Here is a 26,700-nt window from a genome sequence, read left to right as displayed (position 1 = left end):
GGAGCCCGGAGATGAGGACCCGGAACAAAGCCGGCTCCGTGCCGCCCTCCCTGCGCTCCAACCTGCGCGCTGCAGCTGGGTTTTCAAGCCAAAGAAAAGAAAATCTTCCCCTGCGCTACTTCCCTCTGCTTCCATGTGGGCTTTGCAGCCGCGAGAGGAGGGCAGCGCGAGCACGAAAAGCGGCTCCGGCCGCGCACCTGTAGCTCAGGCGGGCGAGAGATAAAAGCAGGGAGAGAAGAAAAAAGGCCTCGCTCGCTCGGGGCGGTACCGGAGCAGTGCCCGCGGCCGGGGCCAGGCAGGTTCGCGCTGCTCGGGGCGGACACACGATTCCCGGGACATTGATCCCAGCCCGAACAGCTGGCAGGCCCAGGATCGGAGTCTCACGTTTCTATTGGCCATATTAAGGCCTCTGGGTATTGGGTAGAGTTGTCACTTGGGCGGGATCAGGGCCGCTCCGCCCTTCTTTGCTCTGATTGGCCTCTGCCGGCGGAGGCGGGTTCAGGAACACGCCCTCCTCATTTGCATTCTGATTGGCTGCTGAGAAACGGTGGGTGGGCTGCAGTCTTCTGAGTGCTGATTGGTCCGACTTGGATGCTTAGCAGCCCTCTTTAGCTGTTCGTCTTTGCGCTCGCAGGTCAGCCATGCGCTGGGCCACGTCCCGCAGCTGGCCCGGGCCCCCGGGCGCTCCCGCAGCCTGTTCCGCCGACCACGGCGGGTCGTGAGGGAGATTGCGTTCCCCGCCCTGCGGGGCCTGTCAGGCTCTCTCCTGAGGTGGGTGTTGAAGCTTGAAGCCGTGTCTGTCCCAGTGCCCTTTTCTCTCCTACTCCCGCCTGCGTAGCCTCCCTGTCTCCTCGACGTGCCGGGTGGTGGGCTAAGGGGGTGCGCGTGGGCCCCAGGAAGGACTGTTTGCTGCTGGGCTGACGCTGAAACCTCCCTCGAGCGCACTTGGCAAAACACACTTTTCTGTTTTAAAAAGAAATGGCTATGAAAAACCTGGTTCAGGAAGCACCACGAGACATCAGTTCAATTCTACGGGAGAGTTTGGGATCTTTGGTGTAAAATAATTGAGATTATTGAGAACAGGGGATTCGATTCACCTGATGGTGTTATTTATTGCGTACTTACTTCAAAAACCTGAAACTAAAGACATGTATCCAATCAGGATATGTTCGTGTGTGATCCTGCTACTATCTCTCACTCTGTCTCTATAGATGGGGATGGTGATATAGATATGCATGTATTCTCCCGGAGCAGCCGGGATTTCAAGCCAGAAAAAGTAAAAACCTGCCCTGTGCTGCTCCCTTGCTTTTGAACCTGGGCTTTGCAGCCAAGACATGAGGGCAGAGAGAAAAAAAGACCCGGCTCGGGCCGCGCACCGGTTGCTCAGGCAGGGGGGAGATGAAGGCAGCGAGAGAAGAACAAAGGCCCCCTCGTGCGCGGCGTAACTCGGGCAGTGCCCGCGGCGGACGCACGAGTCACGGACGTGGATTCAGGGCGGGAGCGCAGCAAGGCCGGGATCGGAGGCTCGTGTTCCCATTGGCCAGCGTGAGGAGTGAGGCGATTGGGTGGAGTAGCCGCTTGGGCGCAGTCACGACCAGTCCGCCCTTCTTTGCTCTGATTGGCCTGTGGCGGGGAGGCGGGACCAGGAACCTGACCTCCTGTTTACATTCTGATTGGCTGCCGGGGACCGGTGGGGGGGGGGGGTGTGCGGGCTTCTGTGCGCCGATTGGTCCTACTCCGCCCCTCAGCGGCCCCGCTCCGCTGTCCGCGTGCGCCTCACGGGTCCGCGGTGCCCGGAGCCCACGTCCCGCTGCTGGCCCGGACACCGGGCGGTCCGCGAGAGCTGCGACCGGCTGTTGTGGCGACCACGTGCGGGAGCGCCCGGCGCGGCGCTGGTAACGGCCACGTGTGAGCGAGACGCGCGGGCGGGAGCGGCGCCCGGGCCGGAGCAGGCCGAGGCGCCGGGCAGGGCCCTCGTGGCTGCCCGGCCGGCGCTTGCCTCGAGGAGGCAGCAGCGCTGCGGCCGGGTTTGTGCGCGGTGCCGCCGCTCCCGCCACCGCTCGCCCCGCGCCTGCGCCGTGTCGCCGCTCCCGCCCCGCCCCCCGGGGCGCCCGGCCCAGCCCAGCCCGGCCTCGGGCCCCGGGGGGCCCCGGTCGGGGGCGTCGTCTGCACCGGGGCGGGGCGGAGCCAGCGAGCGGGACGTGGGGCGGGGCGGGCACGTGCGTGGGCTCGTGGGAAACCCGCCATTTGGTGTGGTGATTTGGGAGCGTTTGCATGGAAACGTTTGTGGGTTAGGGTTGTGGGATTAGGGGGTTGTTCCTTTGTTTGTTTGAAAACGGATTATTCTGTGTGGTGATAAAGGACTTTAAAAAAAATACTGTGACTAGAAAACTCATGATTTGAGAACTGTTTGTGAAAACGTGTATGGAAGTATGGTGATTTTGTATAAAGAAAACGGGTGGATATTTTAGGGTCACTTGGGAATTTTTTTGTGTGATTGGTGTGTTGTGGGGCCGATGGCAAACTGTGCTGATTGGTAAGTGTACTGAAACGTGGTTATGTTGTGTGAGGGAAATGGCATGGGGATTTGGAAACCTGTCTTGAGGGCATGTGGTGGTTTTGTGTGGAAAACCAGCCTTTTTGTGTCGTGATATGAGAACTCGTAATGGAAGTGTGCTGCGCCCGGTCCGTGAGGGTCATCTTATCCCTGCGGTGCGGTAAACAGTGCGTGCGCTTTCACTCACGTGAAAGTGTCTAACGCGGGTCTGCCCTTTCTCGCAGGCTGCTCCTCGTGCCCCCGTCCTTGGAGCCGGCGTGTCAGCGAGGAGCCGCAACCACAAAGAATTGGGGCTTGGGGCCGAAGGGCCCCCAGGAGCTGTCGTGTCTGCAAGGGTCGCTCCAGGCACTCAGACGGGTGTGCGGGGCCTGCAGCGGTCCCTCGCAAACCCGAGGCGCCACGGGCGACAGGTGAGTACGTGTTTCTGCTTTGACACGCTCACTGGACACTCAGCTTCTGCCTGGACACACATTGTCCACATGTCCTGCTCCAGCAGTAACACGTCCAGCGACGGCAGCTCTTGCCTCTAACTTCCTGTAGCACCTTCCAAAAACAATGACCTGCACGTTGTTTCGCAGGATACTGGGGGCCCAGACCCCACAGATTTTGTATTCTCCCTGCCTGTGCCTGGACCAGGTGCTGAGCACTTGGATCTGTGCAAGTTTCTGCACTTGTTAGCCACCCAGCCCCTGGGACAGCTTCTGTCAGCCTCTCCTAGTCTCGTGCTTCCTCAGAAGGCTTCCGTGAGATCCCCTGTCCTGTCCCAGTCTGCAGCAGGCCTGCACCCCTGTTCCCCAGGTCCCTTTAGAGAGTTGTAGGGGAGGGGGGAGAATGCTTCTTTGCCCCCTGCTCTTTGCTTCTGTCAGCTATAAGCTGTTTATCTGTTTTTGTTTCCCTTTTCCCTCCTCTGTCTGTGCTGCCACTGCCCGGCCCCTCTGCTTCACCGTGGCCGTGTCATTCTTGCTGCAGCTGTCCAGAGTCTGCACCTGGGTTGCCCTAGGGCTCCTCTCTGTACATCACTTGTTTCCCCGGGCCAGGAGACAAGGACAGGTACCAAAACTGGCCCTGTTTTGTCCCTGCTTGGGGTCTTTCAAGCAGGGCCTGGAGATAAAGGCAAGGAGGGGTGGAACGCCTCTCAGTGCTGGCACCCTGTGACTAACGCTGGGCTTTGCAGCCAGGAGACAAAGGGCAAACACTCTGCTCTGTGTCAGCAGGGATCCGGGTTTCCCTCTTCCCATGGAAAAGTGAGATATCTGTAGATGGCCCTGGCATTCCCTGCAGAAATGGGTCACCTGGTGGGCTGCAGAGGCCCTGGGGAAGGGCAGCAGGTTGGGAGCCCACAGCTAGCAGCCTGTCCTCAGCTACACACAGATCTGGGGGCATGGGTCCTTCTGTCTCTCAGGAGTGTGCGCAGCAGCAGGGAGCTGGCGCCCCCCAACCTGAGCCCACAGCAGGCAGGCAGTGGGTGGGGGGTGCTGGGCTTTGCTCTACTGAAGGAGCTGCTGCCTCCTGTCAGGGGCAGGGAGCTGTGGGCCTGGGTCCTGTAACCCTGGCAGCTGGGGGCTCCCTCCGGCACGGCTGGGGAGGTCAGGGGGGTGTGCAGGGGAGTGAGGGGCCTTTCACTTTAATCATGGATTTAGGGAGTTTTATCAGAGAATTAGCAGCAGGGTTTATTTATCGGAGAATAAGCAATTTTTTTATCAGGGAAACCAGGATCTCTGGTCATTAGAGCAGCGTGTGTGAGGTGGGTGCCCGCAGTGTTATATGGTGTGTGTTGCACACACGCTTCCCAGGTACTGCTCTGAGACAGGATCCTAGTGTCAGAGCCCTGTGCCTGCCATGGGCAGCAGGAGCACTCCCACAGCAGCCCAGCTGCAGCACTGTTGTGTGCTCCGCGCATGAGTGGCAGCTTGGAGCCAATGCATTTGGGGTCATCCCTTAGGGTGGCTCAGGGTGGAACAGGCTGAGGGTGCTGTGCATGGCCCTCGTGGCTGCCAGGCCGGCGCTTGCCCAGCGGAGGCAGCAGTGCTGTGGGTGGGATCTCCTGTGGGCACGTGCGGGGCAGGGCATGGAGTAGCGTGTAGGGTGGGTAGGTGTTTTGTGCGCGGTGCCATAGCCTGGCCACTCCATCCTCGAGCCTTGGAGCTGGTGCTGCTGGGACACTGCTCTGCACCGCCTGTCCCGGCCCTTCTACTCACCGCATGCGTGAGCAGTCACCGCTTTCCTGTGGTGGCCAGTGCAGCGAGGCCATGTGGTGCAGCTGTGGCCAGAGGGGTGGTGGTGTGGGTGGGAAGGACCTGGCACTGAATGGACACGGGGAGGGGGTGTTTCGGTAGTGTTGTGGGGGGTGTTTTAGCAAATAGGAAGCTAGGATTCTGGACTGGTCTAGGGATTGTCATGACACCTCCTTCAATGAGTGATAGAAAGGCTTTATGTACTAGAAGTATTCAAAGTCAAGTCAAATGAGCCCAAACCAAAGCAGAGTCCAGTAATTAGTTATAAGGTGATGATTTCTCACCAAACAGGCATCAAAGAGAAGGTCTGTTTCTCTTCAACTTCTCACGTAAACTGGGCACGGCAGCAGTTGGTGTCAATGATTTCTCACTGTTGAAGCGCGCGCTGTTAGCTGTTTCACTGGCTGTGTTATACCCTTAGTCCCGCATCTTGAAAGCATTCTTTTAGTTGTAGAGAAGAGAGTCCCCAGCAGTGATTGCCAGGAAAATCCTGTTAATCCTGCTCATTATTGGTATCAGAAAGTTCCAATTGGACTGAATGACCTTCCTCAGGGACGAGAGGTTATCCACTTCTACGAAGTTTGGAACGTAGCTAGAAACTGATTAACCACCAGGAAGAACACAAGTGTCGTTGGAAAACAAGGTAAATCACAGAAAAACAACAGAGGCAAAACTAAATCGGGAGGAGACACCTGTCCCAAACGGAGAATGTCTCTTCTTGCACATAAACACGAGTTAATTGAAAAATAAATATTTACCATAATCAGTAATCAAAGATAGACATTTCACAAAGTTACATGAAATCCCATGTCCTGTCCCGGCCTGCACTACTGTTTCTCAGCTTCCTTTAGGGAGTTGCAAGGGAGCGTAGAGAATGCTTCCTTGTCCTCTGCTCTTTGCTTATATGAGTTTTAAGGTGTCTATCTGTTTCAGTTCCGCCTTTCCCTCCTCTGTCTGTGCTCCCTGTGTCTTTTGTATATGCTGGACGTTGATGTAAGCCAGGGGCTGGTAACTATTTGGACCTGTGGACCACTGAGGTGGTTCTGGGGAGGTGCAGTGGGCTGGTCAGCACTGCCTACCCTGAATAGCCCAGATCCCGTGTGCCCTGTGGTTCCTCCCCCTACTGCCAGCAGTGCGCAGCCTGAGCCCCAACCCCAGCCCACTCTGCACCTGCTCTGGACTCTCCCTGGCCAGAGCGGATGAGCTGGAACTTGTGTGCATAGCCCTCAAGGAAACAGAAGGCTAAATATACATCATAAGAGAAACTTGTAAAAAAAAGTACAGAACAGATGTCCTGTACATGACAAACACTTCCCTCAGCAAACATCCCAAGGTATAGGGTGTTAAAAATGTCTGAATCATTCATTGATTGTCTGGGGTTTGACAAACAAACCATCACTTGTACAAGCTACTGCAAATGTGCCCATTTGATATTGAAATACCCCAAGACAGGTTTAGTGACACCTCTAAGTATCCAGTCTGGCTGCTCAGGCCCATCAGCTGTAAATTGACCTACGAGATGCACAAGGTTTACATGTAGACAATGCAAGAACAGGAGTCAGGCAATTAATAGTTACGGTGTGATGATAAACATCTTTTCCTCCCTGTTTGTTTGGACTCTAATTGGCCAACTATCAAGGAAAAATGCCTTGAAGTTGTACAATTGAATAGTATAAGAACAGAATTTGCAAGGAAAGTGTGCGCTATAGATGAACCAAAGTGTGTGCATGTGTGTAAATACACGCACACAGAGCACAAAGCTCTCATGGGCTGAAGTTCACTTTATCTAATTCTGTGTGTGCAAGTATATGTTGTCTCCAGTTAGTCTATAGGGTGCTAATTTACTCGGCCAATTACTTGACTTGAAGCTAACATGGCTAAGTGTCTCTTTGCTTACCATCCTTTGCTTCAAACAATACTTAAAAATATCAGGGGGGGGATGGGGCGGGGAGGAAGATGGCGAGGATGGAGTAGTTAACCTTGTTGTCAACTCTAAGTTCCTTGTCGCCGATCTTGCATATCTATAAGAGGGCTTTACAAATTCTGTATTCGTGAGTTGCTTCTCAGCCCTTGGCTAGAACATATTCTGTTAAGCATATGAAATCAACATGATGGCAATTAGTTGGGAGTTCAGGGCCAGAATTGAAACTGAATTCCATATGTACCTGAAGCTTCATGTACCAATTGCTCAGGATGAAATGGCACTTTCTCTCGGCTATGCTGCATCTATGGAGACAACAGTGCATGGGGACTCTGTGGTTTCTGGCACTTATGAGCAGATGCAGAACTCAGCTGAGGCATCCCAGTTCCTGGAAGCATCCTTCTCAGGACAGAGGTCCAGTCAGGAGCTGGATGAAACAACACGATCGGACATCTCTGAAAGACTGTCCGTGGAAGATGTTGGATGTTGAGTCTGAAACTGGCTCCACTGGAGCCCTTGAGACCACGAACTTAAAGGCCCACAAAGGTGAGGACCAGTGTTGCTTGAAACATGAGCGTCAGCCTTACAGACCTGAGTCTAGGGTGATGGTCACATCTTGTGGCTGAGTAACTGTCCACTTGTGCAGTGGGTGAGGATAACTTCATTCCTTATCTGTTTTGCTAATCTACAAGGTGATATGCTTTAGGCAAGATGGTTGTGATTATTTCTGGAAGATATGTCAAAGCAGTCACTTTTCAGTGCACAAACAGCCAACCTGTGTTAGCAGCACAAATTGCAGGAATGGGACTTGGGCTGGCATGTTCTCCAAGTAGGTGCGCAAAGAAAAGGAGCAAGCAAGGTGCAATGTCAAATACAAGGCAAATATGAAGTCAGTTTTAAGACTTACTTTACCAAGTGTCCAATATTATAACTGCTAAAAGCAATGGGACAGTTGAGGGAGACCTTGCTACAGAGCTTTTGGGAATTGGTGAAACTACTAATAGTGTGATGCAAGTTAGTAATGTAGCTTGCCTAATGAAACAAAACATGTCTATGTAGGTGAAATACTTACTGATGGGGAGATGCAATAGTTTATAAATGGCATTTTTTTTTTTTTGAGCTCTAGAGTCGCAATGAAGTCAGCCTTATGACTGGAATGAAGTCAGCCTTATGCATGGAAATGCAAGTACAGATTTAAAAAAAAAATATTGATTGATTGATTTTTTTGTAATATTCTTGTGTCCCAGGCCAAATCAATTCCAAATCCGTGAGTCATTCAAGAACAATATGTGACCCTAGTACCAGCAAACATCCTCCACCACCACCTGGGGCTTCAGATGCTTCCAAATCATTTGGCAGGCATCTTACGTGCAGCACCAAGCTCAGAGGTTTGGGGTTCAGATGCCCTCAAGTTTTGCTCGTCCTCAGCCATATGGCCTCAGGAGCAAACTAGAGAGTGTGCAGGCTGGGAGCGGTCCGAGGCTTTTGGGGGCGCGCGGCGGGCTGTGGCCAGCAGCCCTGGCACGTGGGTCGGGGAATTCAGCACGGCGGACTAGAATTAGGCACGGACTCGTAGCGGTTGATTAAAGATTATTTTACTTACACCATAGATGGTCACGGTGCAGGCAGGAAAACTTGCTTAAGTTGCAGTTACAAACGAAAAGAAAATTTGCACGAACAAGACCCGTAGAAAACTCGAGCCATTGAAATAACCCGGAAAGAGCTCTGGATACACACACACACACACACACACACACACACACACGAAGTTTGCTAGGCTCCGTGGACCGAGCATGCAGGGAAGGGTATGTCGAGGGATCAGGCGGCGACGGGGAGAGGCTAGAGGTTGGTCAGGCCCCTATATCCTTCTCTAAGGCACGCTGGGTTTGTTAAGCTCCACAGCACGCTTAGAGTTCTCCACGAGATGGATGTGGAATCCTCCTAAATGAGGTCCTCCCCGGAGATCTCCGGCTTGGGCGGAAACTGCTCAAGCCTCTTATACGGCTAGCAAGCCAATCGCTAGCCGCCACGTGGGAATAATTTAGGAACAGCCAATAGTGGGGAACAAATTTACATGCGAATGGCGGGAACTCCTTTGCACCGGGGTTTTCTCTTTGCAACTGAGAATTGCACTGTGCAAAGAAAGCTACTCGTGGCGGGAAATAATTCTGCAGTGCTGAAGCACACACACAATCATACCCTTTGGGTCATGACAGAGAGGAGTCTCCCATCTCAGTAAAGTGGGCATAAAGCCAAGATCTTCCCAGGGGAAATGACCATCGGAGGTTAACTACATGTCACCTCCGCAGGTACTACCCTGTGCCAGAAAAGCAGTTATCCTGAGCGACTAGGAAAACCGTCCTAGTGGTCATGGTATTTCCGCTGCCAGGTAAGTATGGAAATGCAAGTGCAGATGCCCTGTGCTAGCACTTCCAGTTCCAGAGCTAGTTGGGAGTGGGGTGTTTAGGGCGGTGTATTTAGGGTGGCCATTGGTCCTGTTTTATACTGGACTATCCTGCTTTAAACACTTTGCCTCCTCTTGGTTTCTGAATGAGGAATGGATGGGAAAAGTTCCATTTTTCAGTTAGTTGGTGGCAATTTATATGTTAATGATTTGCCCTCACAATTCTGTGGGCTGTGCCCAGGGGGTAGGGCAGTGCACAGCCGGCAGGAGCAGGGTCCTACCCAGTCACAGTGCGCCCACCCCTAGCTGCTGGTTGGCTAAGGTGGTTGGCACTCCTCACTGCTGATTGGCAGTGGGGGCTGCCTGTGGTCAAAGGGCTGTCCTGTGTTCTGGGGATGCTAACTACTGCAATAGACCCTAAGGCAGGGGCTTTCAACCTTTTTTGGTTGGGGTACCCCCCCACGGCCAGCCCAGACGCAGGGAGTCCCCCAGCCGGTGGGTGGAGGGGTTCCTCAGTGGCAGATGGAGGAGGAGCGGGGGTCCACCACAGCAAAACAAAGCGCTGCGGTGGCAAAATCAGAAGTGCTGCTGCAAGTGCCCCCAGCTTCTCCACTCCACTGCCACGTGCCCCCTGCAGGCTTCCCAAGTACCGGTTGACAGGCCCTGCCCTAAGTCGTTCTGAGGTCATAACTTGCTCGGGAGCATCATGACAGGCCGAAAAGCAACGGGATGAAACTAAAGAAGAGAACTTCAGCCGAGTGTTGGGAAAAGGGTTTTTTGTAACAGAAAGGGAGTCGTCTTGTCCATTCCCAGTGGGTTTAGATTTATGCTGCAGGGTGATGCTGCGGTCCGTGCCAAAGAGGGGGGGTTTGAGAGCGTGAAAACCTAGGAAGGAAATAGGATATTAATTAGCGAGCTGTACACCAACACTCCTGCATCCTGTGCCATTCCTTGGTCACCTCCATTGCAGGACATTTCACTGCCACAACTTGTCCTCTACAGCCTCCAAGTTGTAAGGGTGTGCCTGTATCCCTGGCACGTCACATTTCACTTTTAACTCTCTCATTCCACCTTTCTCCCGCCCAGTCCCCACAGAAAGACCTTTCACAGGTAGTTTTGGATCAAACGTATATCACGGCCTGTGCACAGATTCCAAGAGAGGTTTGATAACATGCGACATGTGAAGCCTTCCAGTGGCTACTGAGGACAATTTCCCTTGATGAAATACGAAGTCTGAGAATCGGTTGGACACACGGGTCTGACGCACAAGGGGCTCAGAGAAGCGGAAACGAGCAACTGTCTAATTTGCAGCCAAGTTTTCCACAAAACCAACGCGTGGGGGAGGGCGGTTGGACGGAGACCCGCAAGCGAACGACGGGACCAGCTCCGGAAACGCCAGTGCCTCCGGGCGCCGCGAGAGCCCCACCCCCGAGCCCGTCTTCCGCCCGCCCGCCAAACCGTGGGTGGGGGCGGGAGCAGCGGTCGAGCACGGGGCTGGGAACGGCCGGAGCGAGACACCCAGGGGCGCCGGGACCATCCTCCCGCCTCGGCCACGGTCTCCTGTTCAAGGCGGTTTTGCGGCCGCGCAGCTCAGGCGGGAGCGGAGGCGCCTGATCCGCAAGACGCAGCAGCCAGGCCGCAGGGCCGACAACTGATGCGGGTGCGGGCGCTGCGGAAGCGCGCTAACCTAGTATCGATAAATTCGGCGTTCAGCTGATCCGCCTGTCAGTGATGAGCATGCGAACTTGCCTTGCCAATTGATGGGCAAGCGCGGTGCTCACCCGTACCCAAGTGCGCATGCGGGCAAATGGCGGCTCACGGCCACTTTCGTTATCCGGCAGCTCTACTCCGCATGTGCAGTGGTTTAATGACCCCCCCCCCCCAACCCGCCCCGCGTTGTTTTGACGACCCGGCCGCTTTCCGGCACACCGGCTCTGCTCGGTGACGGTTGCGGAACCGGAGTGACAGGGGAGGGAGCGTCCCTCTCTTCTCCCTCGATTAATGACTGGACGCGGGGAAACTATTGTGTTTGTTCCCAGTACGCATGCGCGTTGGGACTCAGGCCTCGATAATTTTGGAGGTCAGCCCTGTTGTCACTGCCTCGGTAGCCATGGAAACCTCAATGCGTTCAGCACTTGGCAGCGCCCCCCATTACCAGGACGCATGCGTTAATCCACAATACCGGTAATTGATGTGTTTGGCCTCCAAGCGAAACGCATGCGCACTTCTCCGTGTTCAGCCTCTAGCAGCCAGACACATGCGCACTTGCTTTGCCTATTGATCAGCGAAGGTGGTGCCGCCTATTCCCAAGTGCGCATGCGTGCTCATGGCCAGTCCCTACTGGGAGACGGCTGTGCGCGCCGGATGCACACTGGGTCTCCCCAATGATGGTTTAACAACGTGGTCATTTGCCCTATGCACACACGCGCGCTGGGTGTCCCCTAGTGATGGTTTAACGCAACAGTCGACTTCCCACATAGCGAGCGGCGCCGGGGTCAGCCTGCGGCCCCTTCCCGTTGCCCTTGTATTGGTCCCAGAGGGAACTGTAGCGCTCATTTTCTACTATAGTTTCGGCGCTGGTTGTGTCGTCATTGCCATGGTGACTTTGAAAACACCAGTAATTCCTACTCGGCACCGCCCCCTGATTTCCAAGACGCATGCGGCAATCCGCAATATCGGCGATCGATGTCTTTGCGCGGCGAGCACTGCGCATGCGAACTGACCGCTATGGATGAATGCAGTGTTCTGCTAATCAGCCCATAACCTCCGTGCGCATGCGTACTTGATTCGCCCACTCGTGGGCAAAGGACATGTGCTGTCTGCGCATGCGTACTCATGGTCGGTCATCCATGTTTTCGTCCCACGATTGCGAACCAGCTTTGGACTCGTGCTCGCACTGGGGCCGCCGGAGAAATGGCACTCAGGTCGCATTCCCGCACACGGGCTTCGCGACCCGTGCAGCTGCGGCTCCGGCCCCAATTGACAGAGAGAGGTCGGGGGGGGGGGCATTTCTGCCCCTTCGTCTTCCCGCGAGAATTGGACGCCATCGATGTCTTACTCCGCATGCGCATCGGAACTGGCGTCGTGATCGTTTCGATGCTCGTCCTCTCGTCATTACTGCTGTAACCATGGAAACGCATCAATGACTCCCTTTCTTGGCACCGCCCTGTGATTCCAAAGACACATGCGAATCGACAATATCGGCGATCGATGCATTTTCACTGCCACCACTGCGCATGTGTAGTAACCAGCGCTATCGATAAATTCGGTTTTCAGATCATCGGCCTGTCAGGCCGGCATGTGCGGAATTCTTTCGGCAATTGCTGGGACAACGCGGTGGTCACCCGTACACAAGTGCGCATGCGTACTTATAGCTGCTTTTGGTCATTGGATTGGGCGCTGGTGTTCTACTCCGCATGCGCACTGGGTCTCCCCAGAGTTTAACAACGTGCCTGCGGGTGCGTGCCCGGAGCGACAGGCTAGGGGACGTCCCTGCCTCTTTCTCCGAGTATTGGCACTTGGTAGCGGCCCCTGATTCCCAGAACGAATGGGCGTACAGCTTCCCCAAACTATATAATAAGGGGTCGATGCGTTTACTGCAAGTACAGCGTAGGCTCACTTAAGCACTAGAATGGATGAATTAGGTACCTAACTGGGGAGGGGGGGCTCTCCCCGCCCAGCGCATACGTGCTTCATTTGCCCAATGAAGGGTAAATACCGCGCACCACCTCTTCCCACTTGCACATGCGTACTCGTGGCCACGCCTCGATGCTGACACTTTTTCCATGGGGCGCCAATCCTTTACTGCGGGTGTGCAATGGGTGTCCCCCAGCGATGGGCTAAAGCCACATGTGTTCACGTTCGGCAGCTTCGTGCCTCGCACTGGCTGAGGTTGCGGGTCCGGAGTACCGGGGGAACGCCCTCCTCTTTCCCCGAAGTATTGCTCCCCAACCAGAGCTGATTGTAGGCGTTATTCACACTACACATGCGCAGCATATACCCCAATCTACAAGATCAGCGTTCGATGTATTTTGCCTGTGGCCAGCGCACATGCGCGAGTCATCCCACTTACTAAATTCCGTGTTTAGCTGCAAATCACCGCGCGCATGCGTATTTGCTTTGCCCATTCAAGGGCAAAGGCGCTGCAGCGCACCTTTTCAAATGCGCATGCGTACTCGTGACTGCTCGCTAGCTCTTCGCCTGAGTGGGAGCGTGCCTTTTACAGCGCGTGCGCACTGGGTCTCAAGAAGCGCTAGTTTCATGCCGTGACCGCTTTCCCAGGTACCGCCGCTGTGACCTCGGTAGCTGCAGCTGCGGCCCCGGAAAAAGATGGGAGGGAGTGTCCCTGTCCTTTCCTACGAGTCTTTCCCCCAGACAGAACTGTAGCGCTCATGCCCAGTCCACATGCACATTGAGATCGGCGCCTTGAGAATTTCAGCGCACGTCATGCCGTCACTGCCTCTGTAACCATGGGAACGCATGAGTCTCACGACGCATGTGCCAATCCAGGATATCGGCAATCGACATCTTTTGCTTGCGACCGGGCCGCATGCGCTCCTTGCAGTACCATCGATGAATTCAGAGTTCAGCCGGATCAAGCTGTCATTCTACGCGCATGCGTACTTGCTTTCCCACATGACGCGAAACCCTATGCACCGACTCTTCCGTAGTGCGCATGCGTATTCATGGCCGCTCATCGATGTTTTCGTCACACGACTGGGAGCCTAGCTCGTGAAGCTCATTTCTTGCTGTTCTTGACGTCAGGGCCCAACGCTGGTTTCACGGCCCGCGTGGGTGTGGTCCCCAGCTGGGAGAGACGTAGGGTGGGGTACACCGCCAGGAGTATTGATCCTAGTGGGAATTGTAGGGCTCATTTGCAGTCCGCATGCATACTTAGAGTCGGGCCCTGACGGTTTCGGCGCTAGTCATGCCATCACTGTCCCTGTAACTATGGGTACCCGTCCATAACTCCTGCTCTGGCACAGCCTCCCGATTCTCAGGACGCACGCGCCAATTCGGAACATCGGCCATCGATAGCTCTTGCCTGCTCCCATTGAGCATGCACCAGTTTGCTTGACATCGATACACTAGGCATTCAGCTGATCCGCGTATAACAAGTCTTGCGCACGCGTAGTTGCTTTGCCCACTGACGGGAACCGCGAGGGCCCACCTTTTCCCAAGTGCGCCTGCGTATTCATGGCTGTTCATCGATATTTTCGTCGTGCGACTGTGAGGCCGCCCCGTGCTGCGCATGCGCGCTGGGCCTACCCCAGTTATTCCTAAACGCCACTGCCGGTTTAGCATACGGTAGTGCCGTGCCCCACTTGGCTGCAGCTGCGGGACCGCAGTGAGAGGGGAGGGGGTGTCCCTGCCTCTCGCTTCCCCTGAGTATTGGCTTGGCTGGGAGGAGCGGCGGGAACTGTAGTACTCATTTCCAGTGAGCTTTGAGAAACTAGTGCCTCGATTAGTTTCGGCGATCGTCCTGTTGTCAGTGCCTGTATAACCATGGAAATCCATTAATAATTTCAAAGCCAGGCAACGGTTCCTCATTCCCACAACGCATGCGCAAACGGTTTCACGAATCCTACCAAGGCATGCGTGCTTGCGTTGCCCATTGATGGGCAGGCGTGATGCGCCACATCCCGAATCGCGCATGCGTGCTTTTGACGTCTCCGTGCTACGCATGCGCACTCTCCCCCGGCGATGTTGGAGCGGCGAACACGTGCCCCGCAGAGCCGCGCTTCGCTGACGGGGGAGGGGCATCCCTGCCGCCCTCCCAGCTATTGCCCTGCCCCCTGGGGCGGGGGTTGCAGCCTGTGCCGGATGCGGCCAGTGACTGCGCGGGCGGGCCCGGGGCGGCAATCTCGGCGGGTCGCGCGGGGAGCTTGGACCCTTTCCGGGCAGTGCGGGTGGGAATGGCCGGGGGACCGTGGTGGTGCTGGGGGAGTGCAGTGTGGTCTGGGAGCATGTTTCTGCTAATGTCTGAGAATGTGATTTTGGGGGGGGGGGGAGTAATTGTGTGTGATGCCTTGTTTTTTGGAAATATGGTGGTTTTGCATGGAAAACTGGTGATTTGGGTTCGTGGAACTCTTTGTGGAAATGCGGGTGGATATATTGTCACTATGTGTGTAGAAAATTGTGTGGTAATTTTCGGGTCATTTGGGAACTTTTTTTGTGTGACTGTGTTGTGGGACCTGTGCAAACTGTGGTAATTGGGTAAGTGTATGAAAATATGGTTTTGCTGTGTCATGGAAATGGTGTGGGGATTTGGAAACCTTTTTTAAGGGCACGTGGTGGTCTGTGTGGGGGAAAACTGGCCATTTTTTGTGGTGATTTGAGAACGCTTAATGGAAATGTGCTGGGTCAGCCTACAAGGGTCATCTTACCCACTGCGGTGCGGTTAGCGTGAAACTGTCTAACGTGGGTTTCCCCTTTCTTTCAGGCTCCTCCTCGTGCACCCGTCCTTGGAGCCAGCGTGTCAGCGAGGAGCCGCAGCGTGACAGAAGTGGGAATTGGGGCAGAAGCACCCCCCCCCAGGAGCAGTCGGGTTTGCAAGGGGCACTGGGCACTCAGGCAGGTGTGCAGGGCTTGTGCCGGTCCCTTGGAAACGGGTAAGGCACCACGAGCAACAGGTACGCTCAGCAGACAGAACGCATCAGCAGTTGCCTAGGCTTCTGCCTGGACGCACATCATTCCCATGCCCTGCTCCAACCATAATGCCTCCAGTGACTGCAGCTCTTTCCTGTAACTCAGGGGTAGGCTGCGCTGCCCTGAGGTGCATACGCAGTCACTGCTGTCATAACCCAAGTGTATGATTGTGTGTGTGCTTCAGCACTGCAGAATTATTTCCCGCCACAAGGAGCTTTCTTTGCACGGTGCAATTCTCAGCTGCAGAGAGAAAAACCCCGGTGCAAAGGAGTTCCCGCCATTCGGATGCAAATTTGTGTCCCACTATTGGCCAGTTCTAAATTATTCCCACGTGGCGGCTAGCAATTGGCTTGCTAGCCGTATAAGAGGCTTGAGCGGTTTCCGCCCAAGTTGGAGAACTCCGAGGAGAACCCCGCCAAGGAAGACTCCCTAACCATCTTGTGGAGAACTCTAAGTGCGCTGTGGAGCTTAACAAACCCCGTGTGTGCCTTAGAGGAGGATACAGGGGCCTGATCAACCTCTAGCCTCTCCCCGTCGCCGCTTGATCCCTTGACGTACCCTTCCCTGCGCGCTCATTCTACGGAGCCTAACAAGCTTTGTGTGTGTGTATCCAGAGCTCTGCCCGAGTTATTTCAAGAGGCTCGAGTTTTTCTATGGGTCTTGTTCGTACGAGTTTTGTAACTGCAACTTAAGCAAAGTTTTCTCCTGCCTGCACCGCGACCATCTACGGTGTAAGTAAAATAATCTTTAATTAACCGCTACGCGTCCGTGCCTAATTCTAGTCTGCCAGCCTGCATTCCCCGACCCACGTGCCAGGGCTGCTGGCCACAGCCCGCCGCGCGCCCCTGAAGGCCTCAGACCGCTCCCGGCCCGCACAGCTGCCAGCACGGAGCTGATGCCGGAGCTGTGGAGCCAGAAGCTGCTTGCTGCAGCTGCCCAGAGCTCAGGCTGACTACAAACAGCTGCGCGGAGCTCGAGAGCTCAGTCATCAGCTCTGTGCTGGGAGCCGGGGAGAGACTGCTGCCTCAGGCCCCTACCCCACTGCCCGCTCTGATGCGCGGGTGAACCTGCCAGTATAGAGCTCATGCCTGGGCTCCAGAGCCTGGCACAGCTGTTCAGAGCCTGCCGGCTGCAGCTGGCCTTGGCTCTGGGTAACTGCTGCCAGCCACAGAGCCCGGGTTGCTCCCAGTGGGCAGCTGGCACACTGCAAGCCCTGCTGGGAGCAGCCCAGGCTCCAGCAGCCACCCAGAGCTGGGGCTGGCTGTGGTGTGCCGAGCAAAATGGCCTCGTATGCCATGCTCGGCACGCATGCTGGGGGTTTCCACCCCCTGCTCTAACTGCTTGTAGCACCCTGCAAAAGCAGCTACCTGCCCTTTGGCTTGCTGGACACTGGGGGCCCAGACCCCACAGACTTTGTATTCTCTTTCTCAGCACATGGGTGAGGTGTGAATGTCTTTGATCTCTGCAAGCTTCAGGCCTTGTTAGCCACTCATCCTTATGTGCTTAACAACCAGCCCCTATGACTGTCCTACCTGACAGCCTGTCAGCCTCTCCTAGTTTCATCCTTCCTCTGAAGGCTTCCCATGAAATGCCTTGTGTTTCAGTCTGCAGCAGAGCTGTACCAGTTTCCCAGCTTCCTTTAGTGAGTTGTAGGGGATGTGGGGGAGAATGCTTCCTTGATCCCCTGCTCTTTGCTTCTGTCAGCTTTAAGCTATTTATCTGTTTCAGTTTCCCTTCTCCCTTCTCCTCTGCCTGTGCTGCCATTGTCTCCTGTCTGCACTGGGCTTTGGTCTAACCCAGGAGTGGACAAGTATTTGGGCCTGTGGGCCTCATAAGCAGTTCTGGGGAGCTGCAGCGGGCTGGTCAGCACCCCCACACCCTGAAGTTTGGAGTCTGTGTCCCCTATTTCTTCTCCCTGCCATTGCCAATACTGCACAGTCCCAGCCCTGACCCTGGCCTGCCCCATGCCCACTCCCGACTCACCCTGGCCAGGGTAGACCAGCCGGAACCTGCGTACAGACCCGTGACCACAGCCCTCCTTGCACCTGTTTCGGACCACCTGCCCATGCTGAGGAGTGGCAGCAGCAGGACAGAAGCTGCTGCTCCAACATGGGAGAAACATGGCCACTCCTTGCCCTGGCCAAGCCCTTCTTGCTGCAGCTGCCTGGAGTCCCCACCTAGGTTGCCCTGCTGCATGGCCAGGGGGTGGCGGGATGCGCCATGGCCTGGATGGTGCCTGGGTCAGGTAGGACCAAGGGACCCACCACAGGCCAAACAGAGTCCCTCTACAGGCCAGATCCGGCCTCCGAGCTGTATTTTGCCCACCTCTGGTATAATGGGATGCAGGTGTTACACCCAGGATGTCTGGAGAAGTACAAGAGAACCAAAGCAAGTACCTGAACCTGTTCAGCCTCCACAAGAGAAGGCTGAGGGGGGATCTAGTGGCCATTTGCAAACTAGTCAGAGGGGACCAGCAGGCACTGGGGGAGTCCCTGTTCCCCCGAGCACTGCCAGGAGTCACTAGAAATAACCGTCACAAGCTGGCAGAGGGTACATTTAGACTAGACATCAGGAGGCGCTACTTCACTTCGTTTGACCCCAGTACTCTTTCCTGCCATGGCAGGGTGTCAGACTTGATGATCTGCTCAGGTCCCTTCCGACCCTACCAACTGAAACCTCCATAAAATGTACACCAGATTATTGGGACATTACTAATCAGGCACGTTTGCCAAGAGTAGCTACATACAGCAGAGAATACAGAGGTAGGCCCTTTGAGTAGAGAGCAGGGAAACTGAGTCGTGGCCTGGGACCATAGTTCCTTCCTGAAGTTGCCTCATGAGCAGTGGGTGTCATTATTGGACTATACATCCCTACTCCCTTGAAACTTTTCTGCCAAGCTCCTCTTGGCGTTTTTAGACTGAGCTGCTTCTGGGATCAGAGCATCTGGAGGGAGGAGTAATGTTGTGGAATGTAGCCTAGCAAAAAAGAGGTCCTTGCCATGGGCTACAACAGACCCTTGGCACTTTAGCAGTCACAGAATATAGTTCTGCATTGAGGGGCCTTGTTTGACACCTAAGGATAACCATTCAAGATAATAATTCCCAGATATTGCTTCTGAGAGTATGAATGGGGGAAGAATGTACTTTTTTTTTTTTTCTTCTTAGCTACTAGCGGTAAGTTTTTAACTGAGGGTGTCCTTGACTGATCTCAGCATATCCAGTGCTGCACTTGTGCCCATTGCTGCTGGGCACTGGCATCACCTGGAGTTTAGAAGATGATCTTCCTATATACAGTTTCACCTGTGTGCGATGGGACCCTTTAAATAGAGGGGTTTTTAATCAGTGAGGCATGTTAGAAAGAACCAGGTACTGTTTAGTCTTTTGATAGACAAGACTATGGCCCCTTTATGATCGGGGGAGTTTTGCAAGTTTAGAGCCAGAATTCTTGGAAAGTAGCAATTATTTTATTTATTACTAGGGTTCCTGGTTTTCTCTGTTAAAAAAACAAAATTGCCAATTCTCTGATTAAAATCCTTGAAATTATAACCTGCCTTTTCCTGTTACTACAATGAAACGCTGGCTTGTGCCCCTCAGTCCATCCCATCCCCCTCCCCCATGCTTGCCAGCCCTGCTGGTGCCCTTAGTCCTGCCAGCCATGCCGGAGGGAGGCCCGAGCTGCCAGGACTATGCCTCTTGCCCCCGGGAGGAGGCTGTGGCTGCTGCGGTGGAGCAGAGCACGGAGCCGGGTTCCCGCCTGCTCCCTGTCTGCTGTGGGACTGGGCAGGTGGTGAGGCCAGCTCCCCGCTCCTGTGTGCACTCCTGGGGTGCAGCGGGGACTCCTGCCCATTAGATCTGTGCTCAGGGTGGCCGTGTGCTCCCACCCTGGTATCCTCCCCCCGGGGCCTCTGCAGCCTGGTGGGTGCAACCTGGCATGGCAAGGAACAGCAGAGCCACACAGGGAAGCTGCTTGCCACTATGACCTCCGCCCTGTTCTGGCAACATGTCCAGTGCATGCGTGGGGGTAGCGGTGCAGGGTTGCGCTCCTCACTGGTGCCACTCCTGCCCCACAGACAGGTCTGGGGGCACGGGTCCCCACTGCCCTCCAGGAATGTGCGCAGCCGTGGGGAGCCAGCCGGCCCCACCCATCCTTCCTGCTCCCCACCAGGGCCTTGCAGCCACAGACTGCAGCCCCTGGCCCCATGCACTGCCAAGCTGGGCTGCAGCCCCAGCCCTGCCCAACTCCCTGCCTCCTGATGGGGGCCTCACTTCCTCCCCAGCTCCCCACCACTTACCTCCAAGAGCGGCGGCAGCGGCCGAGGGCAATCGTGGACCCCTTTTTGCAGGGGGTGCACCGCCACACTCGAGGGATGCATGAGGACCCGCCTGCACCCCGCGCACGTCGCTTCTGCGCTGCGTTCGGCTCCTGCCTCGCAATCGGTGTTGAGGAGGGGAGACCAACCTGCTGCTCGGTGCTGCCCTGCGGTGGTCCAGTCGGGGCCTTGACCCAGCGCGTGAAGGCGCAGAAAAAGCCCTGCTCAGAGCCGCCCTCCTGTGGCCGCGCCGGGCATTGCGGCGGGGAGACCCGGGCAGGCACCCAAGCTGGCTCCGCGCTGCCCGCCTGGGGCTGGCGTGGGGCTTGGAGCCCGAAGACAAGGGCCAGGAACAAAGCCGGCTCCGTCCCGCCCTCCCTGCCCTTCGACCTGCGCCGAGCAGCCAGGCTTTAAAGCCAGAGAAAAGAAAAACCTGCCGTGTGCTACTCCCTAGGGTTCAAACCGGGCTTTACACCCGAGAGATGAGGGCAGAGAGAGCGGCTCCGGCCCCGCAGCTGTAGCGCAGGCAGGCGGGAGGTGAAGGCAGAGAGAGAAGAAGAGAAAAGGCCTCGCTCGCTCGAGCAGTCGCTAGAGCAGCGACCGGAGCCTTATGTTCCCGCCGGGCGCTTGGGCCGTGCAGCCATTGGGTGGGAGGGTTGTGTGGGTGGAGTCATTGCCAGCCCGCCTTGCTTCGTCCTGATTGGCCTCTGCTGAAAGAGGCGGGTCCAGGAGCTCTGATTAGCTGTCAGGCATTAGTGAGGGGCTCTCTGCTCCGCGTGCCGATTGGTCCGACTCGGATGCCCTGGGGAGATTTTCAGCTGGCCGGCGCGGGGGTGTGCCGAGGGCAGCGGAAGACCCGGCCCGGCCCAGCCCCGCTTTGCCCGAGCCCTCGTGCCCTGCTTCCGGTCCCATGTGACTCTGTTCAGTGGTATATGTTGCTAGCTATATTTGCACGGACTTTCCCATTTGTTTAAGAGAAATGGAAGGAAAGCCCGTGGTTGTTTAGTAAACACTGCAGGACGTCACTTCGGTTCTAGTGCGGAGTCTGGTATTCTTCGTGTAAAATAATAAAACATGGAGGAGGGGGGATTGAAGTGGCAGTGGTCTTCATTGCGTAGTTACTTTCGTGAACTTGAAACTGTACAGAGATGCGTCTAATAATTATGTGTGTGTACACAGATGCTCACATAATGTGTGTGCAGAATACGTGCCATAAGATGCATAGTGATCCTGTTTCTAAGTCCCTCTCTCTGTCTGAAACAAGGGAAATCGCTTTAGGTATTCAAATACCACGACGGTTGCATCTCAATATATATGTGTATGGACAGGTACTAGGGTTTTAGGTTGTAGCCGTGTTGGTCTAAGGATATAGGCAGACAAGGTTCCTTGGGTGAATTTGATATCTTTTATTAGACCAACCCAAATGGTTGGAGAATATTTATTAAGCAAGCTTTCGGGTTCAAAAACCCTTCGTCAGGCTAAGGACGCTGCAGCAGGTACTGGACACATAAGGGGCGTGTCAGGCATCCATCCCTAGAGTATTAAAGGACTCCTCTCAGTGCTGCCCTCCTGTGGCTCGCGCTCCGCGTTGCAGCCAGGAGAGACGGGCGGATAAGAAGGGGTTAAACGGTCGGTGCCGCCTGCGCTTTTCTACCGGGGCTTCGCGGCCCGGGGATCCTGGCACGGCACAAAACCGGCCCGGTGCCGCGGTCCGGAGCTTCGCACTGGGCACGGCAGCCAGGAAATTCAACCGGAGAAATAAAAACAGGCCGGTGCTGCCGTGCCGTGCCGTGCTGTGCCGCACAGCGGGCATTGCTGCCGGGCGACAAGGGCCGAGACAGAGAGAGAGAGGGGCTCGGTGCCTCCGGGCTGTGGGTCTTGCAGCACGTCGCAGGCGGCAGATAAAGCAGAGAGAGAAGAGGAAAAAAGGCCGCGCTGGCTCGGGGCGTAAATAGAGCAGTGACCGCGGCCGCGGCGGACACACGATTTACGAGGAAGTGATTCTGGGCCGGGGAGCGCGGCAGGGCCGGGATCGGAGGTACGAGTTTTCATTGGCCACTTTGAGGAGTGAGGCGATTGGGTGGAGAGGCCGAATGGGCGGGGTCAGGGCCACCCCGCCCTTCTTCACTCTAATTGGCTTTTCTAGGAGAGGGCGGGCCCAGAAGCCCGTCCCCACCGGTTCGCATTCTGATTGGCTGCCCGGGAACTGTGGGTGGTGTGCACGTTTCTAGGTGCCGATTGGTCCGACTCCGATCCTCAGAGGCCCCGTTTAGCTGCTTGTCTGTCTGCTGCCGGGTCCGCTGCAGGCCCGGACACCGGACCGGTCCCGCAGCGCTGCGACAGGCTGTTCTGGCAACCGCGGCGGGCCGTGCGGGAGACGGCGTTCCCCACTGCGCGGGAACTTCGAGGCTCTCCCGCGGTCCCATCCGGGCCTGGACCCAGCACGTGGAGGCGGAGAAAAATCGCTGCTCAGAGGCGCCCTCCTGTGGCCGCACCGGGCATTGCCGCCTGCAGACCCGGGCAGGAACCCAAACCGGCTCCGCGCTCCCCGCGTGGGGGCAGGAGCGGGGCCTGGAGCCTGGAGATAAGGACCCGCAACAAAGCCGGCTCCGTGCCGCCCCCACTGCGTTTCAGCTTCTGCGTAGTAGCCACGATTAAATACAGAGAAAATAAAAGCCTGCCCTGTGCTACTCCCCTGCGCTTCAATCTGGGCTTTGCAATGAAGAGATGAGGGCAGAGAGAGAGAGAGAGAGAGAGAGAGAAAAAGCTCCCGCCGCGCACCTGTAACTCAGGCAGGCGGGAAATAAAGGCAGAGAGAGAAGAAAAAGGGCCTCGCTCGGGGCGTAACTAGAGCGGTGACCGCAGGCCGCGTTCGCGCTCCTCGGGGCAGACGCACGATTTAAGGGCCATGGATCCCCGGACGGGGGAGCGCAGAAGGGCCGGGAACGGAGGCTCGGGTTTTCATTGGCCATCTGGAAGGAAGTGGCGATTGGGTGGAGTTGCCTCATGGGCGGGGTCAGGGCTCCACCGCTCGTCTTCTCTCTGATTGGTCTCTGCCGTTGGAGGCGGGCCAAGAAGCACGCCCTCCTTGTCTGCAGTTCATTGGCTGCCGGGGAATCTTGAGAGGGGTCAGCAGTCTTCCGTGTGCCGATTGGTCCGACTCCGATGCACAGCGGCACCGGTCAGCTGTTTGTCTACCCACTGCCCAGTGCGCGGAGCCCACGTCCCGCTGCGGGCCAGGACACGCGGGCGGGCCCGGAGCGCTGCGGCAGCTGTTCTGGCAACCACGGCGGGTCGTGCGGGAGACTCCGTTCCCCACGGCACGGGGCCTGTCAGGCTCTCCTCTGAGGTTGGCGTTAGCAACACAAGCAATATTGGATTTCCCTTTGTAGAGATGAGAAAAGGAAAACCCGCGGTTGTTCACTAAACACTGCCAGGAAACCCTGAAATCCTAGAGATGACACTGAACCCTACTAAAATAGTATCAGGTGTCAGCAGGGGGCTGGTGTGACCTGCTCTTCACCCTGTGCCAGAAGCCGGCTGATGCCGCCTATTGGGCTCTGCTCTGAGGTGTGTCGTTGCTGTCACGATTTGCACGGAAATTCCCTTTTTTAAAGGTAAAAAGAAATTAAAAAAAAAACCCTATTGTAAGAAATCTATTGAAGTGGAGAGTTGGAGATCCTTGCTGTCAAATAACTACCATGTTGAGAACAGGGGTTTCAAGCGTCGGTATTATTCGTTGACTACTGACTTGTAACTACAGCAATGCATGTAACAGAGGTGTGTGCGTATGTGTATACAGTGTGTGCGCGCGCACGCGCAGAATACATACCGTAATGAACATAGTAATCCTATTACTGTTTCATTGTGGGTGTTTCTATCTAAAAGGGAAACAGAGGTATGCACTTATAATTATGTTTGTATATAACTACATATTCATGTGTGGAATTCAAACATATACCGTAGGTATGGTGTGCACCCCTGTAGAGTATTAGGAAAAAAGAAAACGCTCTTGTCGGTGCCGCCGTGCTGCGCTTCCCCCGGCGCCGCAGCCAGGGCTGGAAGGCGGAGAGGAGGAGAGCGCGCTCGGTGCTGCCCCGCGGTGGCTCAGGCCGGGCACTGCAGCGGGGAGGCGCTGGAGGCTCCTGAGGCCGACCCAGTGCTGCTCTCCTGTGGTCACGCCGCGCATTGCAGCCAGGGGCAGGGACAGAAGCGGCTCCACGTGTCCTCCTGTCAGACGCAGCGGCGCTGCGGGCGGGTTTGTGCGCGGTGCCGCCGCCCGGCAGCGCCCTCCGCCGCTCGCCCCGCGCCTGCGCCGTGTTGCCGCTCCCGCTTCCGGGGGCGCCCGGCTCCGCCCGCCCTCGTGCCACGGCGGGAGGGCCGCGACGGGTATTGGGGGGTGTCGTCTGCACCGGTGCGGGGCTGTGGGGCTGTGCGGGCACGTGCGTGGGCTCGTGGCGGGGGGGGTGGAAAACCCGCCATTTTGTGTGGGGATTTGGAGGCGTTTGTATGGAAACGTTTGGGCAAATCTGGGGACAGCGGGAGAATTCTGCGGGGATTTGGGAACTTTTTTTGTGGAAATGTGTGGAATTACGTGGTATTTTGTTTGTTTTCGTTTGAAAACGGGTCATTCTGTGTGGTGATAAAGGACTTATTTGGAAAACATGATGATCTTGTGTGGAAAACTGGTGATTTGGTTACAGTTGGTGAAACTGTTGTGCCCCAGCTCAAGTCTGGGATCGTGCCCGGTATGCAAAGGCCAATAAAGATACCAGGGGTGAAAGTACAAAGAAGGTTTATTGCTAGCAATAAAAGGTGCGAGCGGAATAATTTCACGTACCAAGCACACCAGATTACTATTTCTAAGCATCTTTTATACAGGAGTTTTTGAACCTTCATAATCGTGCTTGTTTGCTGATTGGTTATAAAGGAGGGACGCAAGAAGTTCTTTACTGAGCATGTCTCTATACCTGTGTTTTAGCCATGTATCTCATTTACATACATGTGTGTTTCATTAGCATACTTCTTCCCCACCTAGGGGCGTGATTTTTAGTATTTTAATGAGCACTTTAACCCAGTACCCTGCTTCTGCTTTTGTTTTCAAGCCCCCTTTATCTAGGACTCTCTCCTCCTTATCATTGCAGATGGGCATTCGTCACATAACATTCTCTTCTGCTTCGTCTTTGAGTAGTGGTTTCAGGTCACTCCTTACAGAACTGTGTGTGGAAATATGCTAATTTTGTGCGTGGAAAATGGTGTAATTTTAGAGTGAAATGGGAGTTTTATGTGACTTGTGTGTTGTGCAACCTGTGGAAAATTGTGTGGTGATTGGGGAAATGTCAGGAAATATGGTTATTGTGTGTGAGGTGAATGGTGTGGGGATTTGGAAACCTTTTTTTGAGGGCACGTGATGGTTTTTGCATAGAAAACTGGTCATTTTGTGTGGTGACTGGAGACCTCTCCATGGGGATGCGCTTGGTTGGCCCGTACGGGTCGTCTCGTCCACGGCTCTGCGGTCGACGGTGCGCGCGATTTCGCTCGCATGAAAGTGTCTAACGTGGGTCTGCCGCTCTCGCAGGCGCCTCCTCGTGCCCCGTCCTGGAGCCGGCAGTGACAGGAGCAGGACTTGGAAACATCCAAGGCTCCATGGGTGAAAGTGAGTACCTTTACTGGTCCCAGTTACCCAGCTCTACTGGCCCCAGTTATCCCCCCCACTTCACTGGTCCCAGTTACCCCCACCTTTACTCGTCCCAGATACTGTGCTAGACTGGTCCCAGTTACTCCCACCTTTACTGGTCCCACTTATCCCCCCCACCCCCTTGGTGGTCCTACTTACTCAGCTTTACTTGTGTTTCTGCCTTTGACACACTCAGTGGGCAGATCGCACCAGCAGTTGCCTAGGCTTCTGCCTGGATGCACATCATCCACGTGCCCTGCTCCTACGGTAACACCGCTGGTGACTGCCATTGTTGCTTCTAACTGCTGGGAGCACCCTCCAAAAGTAATGACCTGCCCCTTGGCTCGCAGGATCCTAGGGGCCAGACTCCACAGACAGAGACGACCCGAGCAGGGTGGGGGACCGGAGCAAATCAGCCTGTGCAGGGCCGTGCCCACAGATGCAAGGAAGCTAGCAGGAGATTCGGTGGCGGGGTGGGTGTGGTGCTTAATGGCTGGACGTGAAGCCAGCGGCACTGCCACTCCACTCCACTCCACAGAAATAATGCTGCAACCTCACTTTCTATAAAAGTCGTACTCTGTTGCAGCGGCAGTGCCGCCCCACTCAGTGTGCCACTCCACCCGGCTCCACAGGGCCCCCCAGAGCATGGGGCCTGGGGTGGTAACTTCAATTTGGCCCCCGCTAGGTCTGGCCCTGCACACAGACTTAGTATTCTCCCTCCCTGTGCCTGGGTGAGGTGTTGAGCACTTTGATCTCTGCAAGCTGCCGGTTTTGTTAGCCACTCATCCTTGTTTCCAAAACCCAGCCCCTGTGAACCTGTCCTACCTGACAGCCTCTGGCAGCCTCTCCTGGTCTCCCCCACTGCCAGATCTGCCACCAGCTTCCTTGTGTCTAGGGGTGAGCCTGTGCACAGGCTGATTTGCTCCGGGCCCCGCACCCTGCTCTGGTCG

At 55.7% G+C, this 26,700-nt stretch overlaps 3 long non-coding RNA genes across 4 annotated transcripts; 2 read left to right on the top strand and 1 right to left on the bottom strand.

Moving 5' to 3' along the window:
* The first annotated feature begins 1,730 nt into the window (after positions 1-1,730).
* LOC132250696 (uncharacterized) lies at positions 1,731-8,215 on the top strand. 2 transcript variants are annotated; one of them, XR_009462289.1, is made up of 3 exons: positions 1,731-1,895; positions 2,782-2,967; positions 6,431-8,215. It is a non-coding gene; the product is annotated as an uncharacterized LOC132250696 (long non-coding RNA). The 2 variants fall into 2 exon arrangements; XR_009462290.1 differs by having other exon boundaries at positions 1,731-1,908.
* A 75-nt stretch (positions 8,216-8,290) lies between these two features.
* Positions 8,291-10,972, bottom strand: LOC132250697 (uncharacterized). Its single transcript, XR_009462291.1, has 2 exons — positions 10,218-10,972; positions 8,291-10,001 (listed from the first exon to the last, which is right to left on the bottom strand). It is a non-coding gene; the product is annotated as an uncharacterized LOC132250697 (long non-coding RNA).
* Positions 10,973-13,248: 2,276 nt separating this feature from the next.
* Positions 13,249-16,519, top strand: LOC132250695 (uncharacterized). Its single transcript, XR_009462288.1, has 2 exons — positions 13,249-15,025; positions 15,559-16,519. It is a non-coding gene; the product is annotated as an uncharacterized LOC132250695 (long non-coding RNA).
* Positions 16,520-26,700: the final 10,181 nt, after the last annotated feature.

Source organism: Alligator mississippiensis, chromosome 5 (genome assembly GCF_030867095.1).
Source record: "Alligator mississippiensis isolate rAllMis1 chromosome 5, rAllMis1, whole genome shotgun sequence".
In the NCBI taxonomy this organism is placed as follows: Eukaryota; Metazoa; Chordata; order Crocodylia; family Alligatoridae; genus Alligator; species Alligator mississippiensis.
The sequence above is the reverse complement of the archived record's forward strand: the minus strand, read 5'-3'. Positions and strand labels throughout refer to the sequence as shown.